Source organism: Suricata suricatta, chromosome 12 (assembly GCF_006229205.1).
Source record: "Suricata suricatta isolate VVHF042 chromosome 12, meerkat_22Aug2017_6uvM2_HiC, whole genome shotgun sequence".
Lineage (NCBI taxonomy): Eukaryota > Metazoa > Chordata > Mammalia > Carnivora > Herpestidae > Suricata > Suricata suricatta.
In genome coordinates this window covers 1668613-1681655 of record NC_043711.1, presented here as the reverse complement: position 1 = coordinate 1681655, position 13043 = coordinate 1668613, and the positions used below count along the sequence as shown (strand labels likewise).

At 55.5% G+C, this 13043-nt stretch overlaps 1 long non-coding RNA gene across 2 annotated transcripts; it reads right to left on the bottom strand.

The window, feature by feature from the left end:
• Positions 1–4602: 4602 nt before the first annotated feature.
• On the bottom strand, positions 4603–8799 carry LOC115273928. 2 transcript variants are annotated; one of them, XR_003901009.1, is made up of 4 exons: positions 8308–8799; positions 7716–7800; positions 6193–6312; positions 4603–5848 (listed from the first exon to the last, which is right to left on the bottom strand). It is a non-coding gene; the product is annotated as an uncharacterized LOC115273928 (long non-coding RNA). The 2 variants fall into 2 exon arrangements; XR_003901010.1 differs by having other exon boundaries at positions 7716–7797.
• Positions 8800–13043: the final 4244 nt, after the last annotated feature.

Sequence of the window (13043 nt, the reverse complement as noted above, 5' to 3'; positions counted from 1 at the left end):
CTACAAATGGCCAGATTTCACTCTTTCTCATTGCCATGTAGTACTCCATTGTGTATATAAACCACATCTTCTTGATCCACTCATCAGGTGATGGACATTTAGGCTCTTTCCGTGATTTGGCTATTGTTGACAGTGCCGCTGTGAACATTGGGGTACGTGTGCCCCTACATATCAGCACTTCTGTATCCCGTAGGTAGATCCCCAGAAGTGCTATTGCTGGGTCATAGGGGAGTTCTGCTGATAGTACAAACAGATTTTTTTAAAAATTCTAGGGGGGGGCTGCAAAAAGGTTTTATACACTTTCAGAAAAATTAGTGTTTAGAAAATTAATACACAAAAAGCTTCAAGCTAAAAATAAATCACCTGTTGGATTCATAAGCTATCGAAAGTAAAGTATGATTATATACTTTTTTGCTTAATACGGATTCATAATGAATACCAAGTTTCAATCAATCAGCATGAGATTTAGGAGGCCGGGTTCTGGCCAGTCTGCCTGCACCGTGTGTTCAGATAAATACTCAGTAAGCCTCACTCGTAAGGGACACGTCACTTCATTCCTTAAGGCGAAGGATGAGGGGGGTCTCCGAATTCTTCACAGAACATTCGCTGAACAGAGAAGAAAGTAAAACTATAGCAACCTGAGGGGAAAGAAGTGTGAGTCAAGTTACTGGGATGTGATTCACGTCTGGAGGTACCAAAGGCATTCTCAAATGTGTGAAGAGTGACCACAGGGACAGGAAGGAGCAGACAGACCCCTTCTCCCTCCTGCAGCTTCCATCCTCCCTGCGGTTAGAAGGTTCTAGTATTCAGGGAGCAGTTGGTAAAGTAGAAATGTGGTTTGCTGCATGTCCACCCCACTTAAGCCCCACATCACGAAGCCAAGTATGGAAGGTGTGGCCCGCAGAATCAAGCACCCTAATGGTGCACACGTGTCATCACCGGAACCTGTGCATATGGCCCCGCGCATGGCCAAAGGGACTTTGGAGAGGTGATGAAGGACCCGGAGGTGGGGGTGACCCTGGGTTCCCAGGCGGCCCAGTGTCCTCACGAGGCCTTCACGAGACAAGGGAGGGGGTCCAAGTCAGAGAGATGGTCAGACCCCCAGCTGCTGGCTGTGAGGATGGAGGGGGGACCACGAGCCAAGGGGTCTGGGTGGCTTCTAGAAGCCAGAGAAAGGTGAGGAAACATTCTCTCTTAGGCTCCCTGAAAGAAGACAGCCCTGTCAGCACCTTGATTTTAGACTTCCGACCTCCAGAACTGTTGTAAGAAATTGGTTGTTTTAAGTCTCCCCATGACCTCGGAATCGCACCCCGGGGCGTGGGCCCCAGAGAGATGGAAGTCAAAGTACTGTTTGCACACTGTTCACAGGAGTGTGGTTCACACCCGGCACAACGTCGAAGCACCCCAAGTGTCCATCTGTGGATAAGTAGGTAAGTAAAATGTGGTCCATCCACACACAGAAATATGACTCGGCTTTAAAAAAGGAGGGGCGCCTGGGTGGCGTCCGACTTTAGCTCAAGTCATGATCTCATGGTTCGTGGGTTCGAGTCCTGCGTTGGGCTCCGTGCTGACAGCTCGGGGCCCACAGAGCGCAGTTCACATCGTCTGTTCCCCTCTCTGCCCCTCCCCCCAAATAAATATTCTTTAAAAATTAAATAAATATATAAATAATTTAAAAAAATAAACAGGAATGACATCCTGCCACCTGCCACCACCTGGACGGACCCGGAGGGCACTGTGCACAGTGACAAAAGCCAGACGCAGAACGACACATCCTGTGTGACTCCACCTACAGGGGGTCCCTAGAGGCGTCCTGTCCACTGCGACAGAGTAGATGGTGGGAGCCGGGAGCCGGGGGTGGGGCGGGGGGTGGGGTGTCAGTGCCTCAGTCTTGGGACGTGGAAGGTTCTGGAGACGGGTGGAGGGGGTGGCTGCACAACATTTTGAATGTAATTACCGCCATTGAATTGTATGCCCCCAAACGGCTTAAAGGCGAACGTAATGTTGTCTGTACCTTACCACACCCACCGAAATGTGCTCCATCCTGGCTCTGTGCCCAGGGGGAATCGGACGTTAGCGACGCCGGAGGTGACGCGTGCGGCTCAGCGCCAGCTCCGGGAGCCGCGGACCGAAGAAGCCGGCGGCCCACGCGGCCCACAGGGCAGGGGCCACGGCTGCCGTATTCACCAACCGCCCCCACTTCTAACACAGCTCCGGACACCCCGCAGCCCCGCGTGGGTGCGAGCCGCCTGCAGACGCGAGCCGGGCGCTGGCCTTACCCACGCGCCCAGGTTCCTGCCCGTCTCCGGCGTCACCTCCCCGCAGAGCCCCTTCGGAGCAGCGTCCAGCAAAGCCCACGCCTCCCGGGAGAAGCCCACGGCCACATCCTCGAAGGTCACTCACTCCTAAAACATCACATCGGTTCTGCTCAAGAAAGCTCCCCTCCCCGCGCGTTTACCGGAGGCCGGCGACTGACGGACACACGGCCCGTTTCCTCCTGAACCGCTGAGTCCAGCTCTGGGGTCCGTGCGCGCACATTCCCGCTTGACCGGCCCCCGCGCTGCTTCCAAAACGAGGCAGTTTGGGGGATGGGCCGGCTGTTGCCGGCTTCCCGGGCCGCGGCCGTGGAGGGGCTCGCAGCCTCACAGGGTCGCAGCGGGCCACGCCGTCGGGGCGTCTGCTCCCGAATCGGTCAGAGGACCCAGAAGCCACGCCTGCTACTCTGTACCCGCAGAGACCCCCGTCCCGAAGCGGAGGGCTCTCTGCGGCCACAAGGTGCGGATGGCGCAAGAAGCGGGATTCGCTGCGCAGCACCCGACGCGCTGAGCCGGGGCAAGAGGACTGGGGACAGAGGCCGGTGCGCTGGCGGGTGCGCGGTCCTGGCCGGAACCGGCAGCCGGGCTGCTGTCTGCCGTCGGGGGGAGAGCTGAGCTGCGGGAATCGGAAAGGATGGCTCCGCCCGGGGCAGCGGCTCGGCCGGACCTGCGCAAGTTAACGTGCTTTTTTGTTTTGAAAAAGCACACTAACTGGGCGCCTGGTGGCTCAGCCGGTTGAGTGTCCCACTTCGGCTCAGGTCATGATCTCCCAGTCCGTGGGTTCGAGGCCTGCACCAGGCTCTGTGGTGACAGCTCAGAGCCTGGAGCCTGCTTCAGATTCTGTGTCTCCCTCTCTCTGCCCCTCCCCTGCTCTCTCTCAGGGCTGCCACAAAATTTTAGATAAAGTGAAAAACAACCAGCCTATTTATTTTGCAGCTGTTATATATGGATGTACAATTTCAGGGGAGTGTGAAATATCACTTTACATTTATTAAATATGATAACACATTTATTAATTCTAAACAACACGCGGGTAGTGCCAGCACGGATCAGCTCGCTCGGGGAAGGCTGGGAGGAAGCCCCCACGGGACACGAGGCCTCGGCTTCTCACTACCCGGTGCGCAGGTTCAAATGCAAAGTCTTTAGATATAAAAACGGTCTCCACAAGTCATGATTTGTATGATCTCCCATCGGAGCCTGGAACCTGCTTCGGATTCTGTGTCTCCCTCTCTCCCTGCCCTTCCCCTGCTCACACTCTAGCTCGCTCACTCTCTCTCTCGCTCTCTCTCAAAAATAAATAAACATTAACATTTAAAAATAAAAGAAAATAAAGTAAGCTGCAGGGCTGTGCCGCTCAGGGGCTCCGAGAAGCCCTGCGTGGCCTGGAGGGGCCGGGACCCTCCGGCCTGACCGCCTAGGTCTGCGCGGCTCCATTTACTTGCACAGGACGGACGGGAAGGGACCCGCCTGGCCTGGTGGCAGCTCCACTCGCTGCCGCCGAGGGACGAGCGCAGCTTCATCTGGGACCCTGGCCTCACGGTCCTGGCAGCGTCCCCGGGGGCTGCGCCTGCGATGACCAGGGCTCCCGTGCAGGGGCCAGAGCAGATGGAGGACCGCTCTCCGGGGGGCCCCCAGAGGACAACACCCAGGACGCTGACTGGACCCTCTGGGTGGCTTGCAAATGTCCACAAGGGAGGGCCTGTTCCCCCAGGGACCGCCAGAGCCCGAGCTGGGGTCGGCTGTGTTTCGGGTGCAGACACTGGTCACTTCCCCAAACTTGTGGCTGCCGCCCAGAGCTGGGAGCTGAGGGCCAGGGACCCCGTCTGCCACTCCTCCCAGATCCGCGGTCCCGGCTGACGCTGGCCCCCCTTGGCCCCGTGAGGCACAGGTCTTCCAGCCTTACAAGGACCGAGCCGGCCCCAGGAAGGACATCCCACCGCCGGCCACCGCGTGGACGGACCCGGGGGACCCTGCGCAGTGACAGAAGCCAGACACAGAAGGACACGTCCTGCGTGACCCCACTCACAGGGGGTCCCTAGAGGAGTCCCGTCCACAGCCAAGAGTAGACTGTGGGAGCCCGCGGTGGGGCAGCGGGTGGGGAGTCTGTGCTTCATGGGGACAGGGTCTCAGTGTGAGGAGATGGAAGAAGGTTCTGGAGACAGATGGTGGGGGCGCGGCTGCACGACGGTGCGTGTGCTCGATGTCCCCGAGCTGCATACTCGACATGGGTGTGATGGTGAATTTTATGTTGTGTGTCCTGCGGCCACTGACATAAACAGCCACACGCTGGGGGCTTAAGACAGAGGCTTTACTCTCCCCCGTTCTGGAGGCCAGAAGTCGGATCAATGACTCAGGGCCAAGGCCCCAGAACAGGGTCCTTCCCGCCTCCTTTGGGTTCTGGGACTCCAGATGCCCCTGGGCTTGTGGCCACATCCCTCCAGCTTCGGCCTCTGTGGTCACGTGGCTGTCTTCTGATTCTGTGTCTCTCCTCATAAGGACACCGGTCGTTGGATTAGGCTCACCCATTCCGATATGACTCCATCTTAACTAACTGCATCTGCACAGACCCTACTTCTGAAGCAGCTCATGTCCCAGGCTCTGGGATGAGCGTTTCGCAGGAAGCGACCCAGTAGGGCTTCCCAGCCTCCAACTCTGGAAGGCGCAGCTCGGAAGCCCACAGGTGCCCCCACCCCTGGCGTCCCTCAGATTCATCTCTGCCTTCCCGCGGCCCCACCAGCTCCCGGGGTCCCTCTCCCAGGCCCCCTCCCTTGCCCTGGCCTCTCCCACCGGACGCCCCAGCTCTGCAGCAGGAAGGATCCGGACGGGCCTGTTCCACCCGGAGGCACAGCCCAGCCTGCGCTCTGCACACTCCCGGGAGGCTCCTTCCCTTCCAGGGGGAGGGCTGACTCTGACCCTTCCTCGTGGCACCAAGGACTCCCTCCCGCCTCTCTGAGCCTTTCTTCCAACTAGGCCTTGACCTCTGGGCTTCTGAGTTCAGCTCAGAGGCTCTGTTTTGGCCAGACCCCTGCTAAGTCACTTCTGCCCAGTGTCTAGTCACCGGGTACCCGGCCAATTCCCTCCTGTCACCCACGGGGCGTGGGGATCACCCGGGAGGCCTGCAGCAGCGATCCGGTCAGGTCTGTTCTGCCAGAATGCCCCGAGATCCGTCCTCACGGCCAGCGCCCTGCACCGGCCCCCGCCTGCTCCCTTGCTCTAGGTGTCCGCGTGTCCCCACCGCAGCAGGGACCGGACAGACTGTTTCTAGCCTCTGAAGACCGTCCGCTCCGGCCCTCTGTTAACATCACCCTGGAGCAGTCCTGCTCTGTTCCCACTCACCACACGGGAGCCCCCGGCCCCTCTGGGTGACGTCACGGACCTGTAAACCGCAGGTTCTCACGCAGACTCACGAGGAACGAATCCGGGCCGTTTGCGGGGCACTTAGGATGGGCGTGGTCTGGGTTCCTGAAGGAGAACTCGAACATCCCAGCCAGCCCGTTCACGGACAGTCACTGTGGGACACCCCGGTAATCTCCCTGCAGACAAGACCCACGTGTCACCCGTCATTACTGGGGAGACTGGAAGGAGAGGCGGGACATCCCCGCCCCCTCCACGTGGGTGACTCAGGGACTTGCTTCCAGCAAATAGTGCAGATGAAGGGAAGAAGGACTGTCCTACTGGGGAGCCCGGCGGACCCCACCCCCACCACGTGCTCAAGACTGGTGTCACTACGACAGGAAGTGGACATCAGATATCCCCTGATGTGACATGACCCCTCTGGGCTCCCGTCCCCCAAACTGTAACCTCAGTGCCATCAGGAGGAAACATCAGATGAACTCAATCCAAGGGACCGTCTACCAAACCTCTGGCCAGCGCTCACCAGCGTCAAGGTCACGGGAGACCAGGAAGTGTGAGGAAAGGGCACAGCCTGGAGGAGCCCAGGAGACAAGGTGAGACGGCGGGGCGGTTCTGGGCCAGAACGAAGATGTTAGTGGAAAACCTGGTGAAATTAGTGAAAAATCTGGTAAATGAAGTTTGTGGTCTAGTTAGAAGTAGAGAACCAAGGTTAATGTCTTGCTAGGCTGACATGGCTTTTTTTAAGTTTATTAATTTTGAGAGAGAGAGTGAGCAGGGGAGGGGCGGAGAGAGAGTCCCACCACCAGCACAGAGCCCGAGGCAGGGCTGGAACTCACGAACTGTGAGACCGTGACCTGAACCCAAATCACCAGTCGGATGCCCAACTGACTGAGCCCCCCAGGAGCCCCTGGGGGTTGATGTTTTTAAAAATTGGTAGGGGGGCGCCTGGGTGGCTCAGACAGTTGAGCATCCGGCTTTGGCTCAGGTCATGATCTCACGGTTCACGGGTTCAAGCCCTGCCTCAGGCTCTGTGCTGACAGCTCAGAGCCTGGAGCCTGCTTTGGATTCTGTGTCTCCCTCTCTCTCTGCCCCTCTCCTGCTCATGCTGTCTCTCTCTGCCTCTCAAAAATAAATTTAAAAAAACATTAAATTTTTTTTAAATTAAAAAAAAATAACAGTCATACAGATAATTTTTCTATAATTTTTACTAAGATAGTATTCTGTGGAGAACCTTATGATTCCTACAGATTAAGTAAATAGACTGACTCCTTAAACTAAGCCGTTTGAATGTGCAGATACCGGGTAAAGCCTGATCTACATGGGGCTAGACCATGTCTCACATTAAATGAATGTCCCCCTACATTTAAACTACATATTTTGTTGTGATTTAACTATTTCTTTATTGGTGGCATTTGGGTTGTTTTGAATTTTCCGTGACTACAAATAATGCTACAATGAACGTTTTACCTACAACTTGACCAAATGTGTGTGTACTTCATCAGATCCCTGGATATGGGGGTTGGGGTGGCGTATTCACATCTTAAATTTTGAGGGGCGCCCGGGGGCCTCAATCAGTTAAGCGTCCAAGATCAGGTCATGATCTTGCACTTGGTGAGTTCAGGCCCCCCATCGGGCTCTGTGCTGACAGCTCAGAGCCTGGAGCTGCTTCAGATTCTGTGTCTCCCTCTCTCTTTGCTCCTCCCCCACTCACGCTCTGTCTCTCTCAATAATAAATAAACATTAAAAATATTTTTTGATAGATATGAAATTACCCTCCATAAGACTTTGTTAGTCCATTCTTTACCCCAATCCTAATATTATCACACATTTTAAAATGCTTCCAATCTGTTGGGTGACTTACTGTGTGATCTAATTACATGTTTTGATGCCACCCACATCTCCTGCGTTTTAGAAGTGCGAATTTACTTGTTATCTGGGCCACATGGCTTCCACTCGGCCGTGGGAGGTGGTTTGGCGGACCTTTGCTCCCCTGCCTAAAGCATGGGCCTGTTTTCACTTACCCGTCATTTCCCTGATCATACGTACTGGGATTGTTGGGTCTGCAACACAATAACTTGTGTCCGTGCAAAAACACTCCCGTTCTTCTTGTGGACCACTGGTTCTTCGCCTGCTAAGAAGACACGTGTTTATCGGCAGGACTTGTTTTCAGACTCCCTACTCTGTGGGCAGCTAGGGCTGTGGTCCTGGGTTTATGAAAAACCTCAGGAGAGAATGTCTGCCTACGGCTTGCAAAGTCCCTGTCCACACGGGGAGGTTTGCAGTCAGACAGGTGGGCGCCCGCCGATGCATTTCCTCTGAATACGCCCTTCCCCAAACCTTCCTTCTCACTCCAGTGGACGCACTGCAGTGTCATGCGCTTTTTCCTTATACCACTAGTTCCTTCATGCACTCAGGAAATGCGTTCTGTCAACCCATCATAAGAACTATTGGGACCCTTTCACTTGTTTGGAATGCCCTCACCACTGCCTACTGAATCCTACTAGCGCCTAACCAGGACCTCCCTGCTCCTGACATGTCAGTGAGCCCTAATGCAACTCAGCAGTGGAAGGAACCGGGCAGCAAGCTGATGGGGATGAGCTGTCCAGGTGCTGAACCAAGATACAAGGAACCGCCTTACCTTGTAATAAACTGTATCCACGCTCTAAATGGACGCAGCCCGATCAGAAAACCGTCAGCAATCTAAGTCAGACACACCACAGAGCAGACACGAAAAGAAAAAATATTGCCATTGTTGCTACCCCAAGAAATTCTAGAGGAAATTGCTGTTGCCACCAGCCACGCCAGGAAGAACCATGTGATGCTTGGCATCCCCAACTGCTCAGTTCCAAAGAGAAGCCTTCAGTTCAGTCCTCCGGGTCAAGGGGACCGAGGTCATGTGCCTGCACCCTTGCTGCAGAGGAGAGCTCTAATGGGAGCTGAGTCCTACTTCAGAGGTATTCATGAGATGTAACCTTCTCCACACATAGGAAGGTTGATCCTGAAGTCAAGCCCAGCCATCAAGAGAACACAGCTAAGACACGGTCTCTTCTGTCGTGGCAATTATTTGGAGGACACCCACACAACAATGCCATGGAGTATTGTCAGGACTGTGATTTTTTACAAAATATATATATATATATATATATATTTTTTTTACAAAATATTTCTAATGTTAGTTCAATTGGTTAAGCATCCAACTTCAGCTTAGGTCATGATCTCATGGTTTGTGAGTTCGAGCCTCGCGTCAGGCTCTGTGCTGATAGCTCGGGGCCCGGAGCTGCTTCGGATTCTGTGTCTCCCTCTCTCTGCCCTTTTCCTGCTCTCTCGCTCTCTCTCTCAAAAATAAATAAACATTAAACATTTTTAATAAAAAATATTTTTAATGCTTATTCATTTTTGAGAGAGAGACAGAGAGAGACAATGTGAGTGGGGGAAGGTCAGAGAGAGAGGGAGACACAGAATCTGAAGCAGGCTCCAGGTTTGAGCTGTCAGCACAGAGCCCAATGCGGGCCTTGAACTCACAAGCTGTAAGATCATGACCTGAGCTGAAGTCGGACACTTAACCGACAGGGCCTTCCAGGCGCCCCTATCATGATCATGATTTTACTTAAAGAATTGAAAACCTATGGAAGAGCAAAGCCTTTGTAAGCCACAGGGCCGAGATTGGACTCTGAGCCTACAGCCTCAGAATTGCCTATGGATTCAGAATTGTCGCCTGTTTCAGTGATACCACTCGGGAATGTGGGCGGCAGATCAACAGAGCCCCTCACCATTCTGTGAGGTGAGCTCTGGCCCTTCCTGAGCCGGCATGCACCTGTTTCTGCCCCCCCACCCGCCCCGCCCCTGCACAGCAGCATCCACTGCGGTCCTGCTGTAGATAATGCCTCCGAGGAGCACTTGACCATCTCTGCTCACTTCTTCCGCCGCCCCACCCCCACCCACGGTAACCACAAATATTGTCTCTTTTTCTGGATCTAGTTTCCTGGGTTCTCATGGCGGGAAATGCCAGTCAGGTCAGGCTGTTGATAGGGTATGTGACCTAGAGAAGTATTATTTAAGGTCTAAGAGTCTATTATAATTTCAAAATTATTTCCAAATCAGACCATGAAAAGCTAGAGGAGATATTATTTTGTCCGTAAAACCATATGTGAGGGGACAGTGTAGACATTATAAGGCCTCGCTGGGTAGACAGTGTGTCTATTTTTATCCTGGGAAATCAGTAAGGAATGCTGAGGGGATGGTGTCTGGTTCATTCAGCAGACACAGAGGAGCGTGCCCAACGCACCGGGACGCACACAGACGGCGTCCAGAAGCGGGTGGGCTGCGGAGCTCCTAACGACCACTGGGGGCGCTCTGAGTCCTCACGGCTGTGGCCCTGGGCCCGCAGGAAGCACTGAGGCACTCTCCCAAGCAAAGCCAGCAACGGGGCCCTCAGCTGCGTCCTGCTCACCCGCCGCACCTTGTTCGCTCTGCTCCTGACGCTCATCGGCTGTCCCGCCACAGCCAGCGAGCTCCCGCAGACCGCATTCGGAGTGGATTTTATCCTTTGGCTGTTTTTATACTATGATTTTATGCTTTGGCTGACTTTATACTACGGCTATTCCCAATGTTTTGACCCAAACCATCACTGTGGTCTTGGTCTTCAGGGTCACTACACCAGGGAAGAGAGGGCGGCAGTCAGGGGAACGTGACTCCGTCCTTTCCATCTGCTCCCTGATCCCCAGCTCCCCATGGGGTCCGGCTGGGAACCTCGCCCCCTTCCCTGACACAGACACACACTCCGAGCCTGGGTATGTGCTGCTCGTGTGCAGCGAGGGCTCAGTCACTGCCCTCGCTGGGTCCTGGGATGCCTGGGCTCCAGGCCCGGGAAGTTTCATGGTGGCTTTCCTGACGCCTCTGGCAAAGCCAAGTTCCTGGCATCCAGCACTATGACGTTCTGTGCCATCCAGGCCACCCTCCTCCCCGACCAAGGTCGAGGTCATGGAGACCAGCAGATCGTCTCCATCCAGCCTCCAGCAAGGGGCTGTGTTGTCCCCTGAGGCCCGGCCAGGACACCCCGAGGGGTATGGAGTAGGCTCTGGGGGCAATAAGCCTCTCAGATAAAAGACTAACACTTAACCAATAAATCATCCCTTTTCACCAAGTCTTACTGAGCGGGGTCGCTGGTGGCTCAGTCCGTTCAGCCTCCGACTCTTGATTTCAGCTCAGGCTGTGATCTCACAGCTCGTGGGTTCAAGCCGTGCATCAGGCTCTGTGCTGACCGTGCAGAGCTTGCTTGAGAATCTCCCTCCCTACGCCCCTCCCCCATGCGCACCCTCTCTCCCTCAAAACTTTGAAAACAAGCTTTGTTGAGAAAAAAATGAAATGTGCTTACCCAGTTAAAATGGGACTGCCCGTGTGGTAAGGGAAACCGTCCCCTTAAATCTACTTTTGAATTCTGGTGGGTCACTGTCCCCCTCATTATGCACACGACTCACTGTTCTCACTTTCTTAAAAAAAGAACAAAACCAAACCAAACCAGGGGACTATGGGAAGGGGAAGGGGGGGAAGAGTTAGGGAGACGGAGGCGGGCAAATCTTGAGAGACTCTGGAATACTGAGAACAGGGAACACTGAAGAGGGAGGAGGAAAGGGGGAGGGGGGCGATGGTCATGGAGGGGGGCGCTGGTGGGCAAGAGCACTGGGTGTTAAATGGAAACTTGACAATAAACTATAAATAATTAAAAGAAGAAAGGAAAAAATTGTTTTAATATTTATCTTTGAGAGAGAGAGAGAGAGACAGAGAGCGAGCAGGGGAGGGGCAGAGAAAGGAGACACAGAATCCAAAGCAGGTTCCAAGCTCTGAGCTGTCCGCACAGAACCTGACGCAGGGCTCCATCCCACGAACCATGAAATCATGGCCTGAGCCAAAGTTGGATGCTCAACGGACTGAGCCACTCGGGGGCCTGTTCTCATTTTCTGTCCGTTTCCATCACTCCTCCGGCCTAGGAACCAAATGACCCCTGCAGACTGTTACTCTGTCTTCTTTTCTATGCTTTCCTTTTACAAAGAACAAAGAGGGAGTGTTGTGAGCACGGACAACACGGGAAACGGACAGAAAACATGGGGGAGACCCTCGAGGCCCCCAGCAACCAGCACCTGCTCTCCATGCCCTGTGTGGCTCCCACGTGCACCACACGTGGCCACTCTGCGTGACTAGCGGGATGTTGGGAACGTGCCGGAGTGTGACTTCAGAGGCCAGGTCACACGACATCAAGGCTCCGCCTTGCTCACTGCTGGGCGACCCGCCCGGGGAAAGCCGGGCACCGTGCCCTGCGGGCGCTCGCACACCCCTCGGAGCCCCCACCCTCAGTCCTGCAGCCTCCGGCGGGGGCTTAGCTGGCGTTACCCTCACGATGACCCACGAAGCCAGAAGCCCCAGCTACGTGGCTTCTAGATTGCTGAGCCAGAGAAAGTTCGAGAGCACTTACTACAGTCAGGGGATAAGGTTAGGCAGCTAACTCAAGCAACGGGGTAGAGATGTTTCGTAAAGACCTGGAAAGCCAGCCTCCCAGATGCCTGTGGCGGAACGGACGGGGGGGAGGGGGCACTCACTAGTTAAACCCCCTCAAGCCAGAGTGGATCCAAGTTTACTCCCCAGTCTCAAGTCTGGGGCGGGAGACACAGACTCTCGCTTCCCAGTTTCAACAGAAGTCACAGGGGCTGCCAGCACCAGCCCGATGAGGCTATTTGTCACTGAAGACGGCACTCTGGCCCAAGGGAGGGCCCACCGTGCCCGCCCTAACTGGGGGCCCGGGGACCCCTCTGGGATTAAGCGGCGCCCCAGCTCACATGCTTCGGGGCCATCAGGAAAGCCCACGGGAGGTCCGGGAGTGTGAGCAGCCAAGCTCAGCTCGCTTTCCCAGGTGGCGCGGGCTCCCGCCTGGCCTGGCCCGTGTACCTGGGGCCCCATCCCGACAGACCAGCCCCGACACGGAGCGCACCCGTGGGCCCGCAGAACGAGCAAGCCGTGCTCACCAGCGAGGTTGCGCTGGGTCATCTCTTGCTGGGCTGCTGGCTCTGGCCGGCACTGCCGGATGGGGACACCCACGGGGACACCCGGGAAGGCGTGCGCCCCGCCTGCAACAGCCCCGAGGGGAGGGTGAGTCCAGTGGCTGCTCCAGCCCGCCAACCAGGAGAATCCAACAGCTCCCTGTCCCCAGCGTCCCGAGCAGATCCTGAGAGCAGGTGTGGGCACTCGAAGCCAGGGGCCCTCAGGAAGCAGGCTGGAGGCGGTGCCATGTGGGCCCTGAGTGCCAACCCCTCCCCCACCCCTCCCCCGGGGCCCCCAGGGCCAATGCATCCTCTCTACTCTGGCCCCCCACCTGGACTTTGC